Genomic DNA, 1,167 nt, shown 5'->3' with positions numbered 1-1,167 from the left:
AAATTATACAAGTTATTCAATACAATCGAGCATTCATCTAAAACATGTGGGACGATCAAGGAAAATGAACAGGTCATTAAATCAGTGCGACTTGGAATTTAAATTAAAATGCTTCTGAAGAGACTGCCAGCATTTGTAATAATCGTGGTCCAACTTGTCAGACAAATGAGCGGCCCATTCGGTCACTGCTAAACTATATGTGGTCTCAAACATGAAAGCTTGAGTTCCGTCGGCGATGCGCTCGGGTTTCAGCTCGCTGTTCGAAGCTGTTTCGAAACAACGCGCGTCTGGCCCATGCGGCGTCATAATCGAATGCAACGATGCACCGCCTGGTTGAAAATTATCCTCTTTTGCCTCGTATTGTCCCTTTATTAGGCCCATGAATTCGCTCATACAGTTCCCTGCGAAGTCGAGGTAATAAATACGCGTGTAGTCTGACTCTACTGTTGTTTGACTCGAGCCTTTTAGATAACAAGCATGAAAGTTGAATGAATATTTACATATCGAGTAAGCGAGGGGAATCCGACTCGTTTGAATCAGTGTAGGCGAATAATTAAAAAATGGACAGGAAAAGAGAGAGGAAGAGCGATGGAGGTCGGGAAGGAGGGAAAAATTGCAGGTGTCCGACGTGAAAAAGAACGGAAAGAGCAGAAATCGGATGATCACGAAGGAAAAGGAAACTAATCGATATTGTCGGAGAAAATTTCAAGTTTTCACCGATATCTCGGTTATGCGATTTTTAAAAGCGGTGTACCATAACGAAGCATCCGAGCCGTGCAATTGACAACAAAACAGCCGTGCAATCAGTGTAGAAAAGCAAAAAGATCGGACGTAATTACGCATCGTTATTTATTATTTAATTGGAAAGCGAAAAAGCGAAATGCGAAGGCGAGCTCAAGTCGTTCAATCATAATTTATGAGATAAAGATCAACTTTTATCCACTGGGAAAAAGAATTTTATTTGACGAATGTTCGGTTTATTAAAAATCCTTAAGAGCATTATATTTAAATAATTGGCAAAGTATTCGCCACATATGAGGCTATTTTCGAAACATTTGATAAACTATAAGAAATTTTGATCCACGTTTCGCGATCGAGTTTTATTGGAAGTTTGCTAAAGATAGAAGAAACACGGCTACTCGCTATCGAATGGCTACTGCGCGCGGC

The 1,167-nt window shown here is 40.5% G+C and overlaps 1 pseudogene; it reads right to left on the bottom strand.

The window, feature by feature from the left end:
* Positions 1-81: 81 nt before the first annotated feature.
* Positions 82-393, bottom strand: LOC108627962 (homogentisate 1,2-dioxygenase pseudogene; annotated as a pseudogene).
* Positions 394-1,167: the final 774 nt, after the last annotated feature.

The sequence above is a fragment of the Ceratina calcarata genome, unplaced genomic scaffold (genome assembly GCF_001652005.2).
Source record: "Ceratina calcarata isolate Rehan_Ccalc_2016 unplaced genomic scaffold, ASM165200v1 scaffold4859, whole genome shotgun sequence".
Classification (NCBI taxonomy): Eukaryota; Metazoa; Arthropoda; class Insecta; order Hymenoptera; family Apidae; genus Ceratina; species Ceratina calcarata.
Note: the sequence above shows the minus strand (reverse complement) of the source record. Positions and strands in the feature narration are given on the sequence as shown.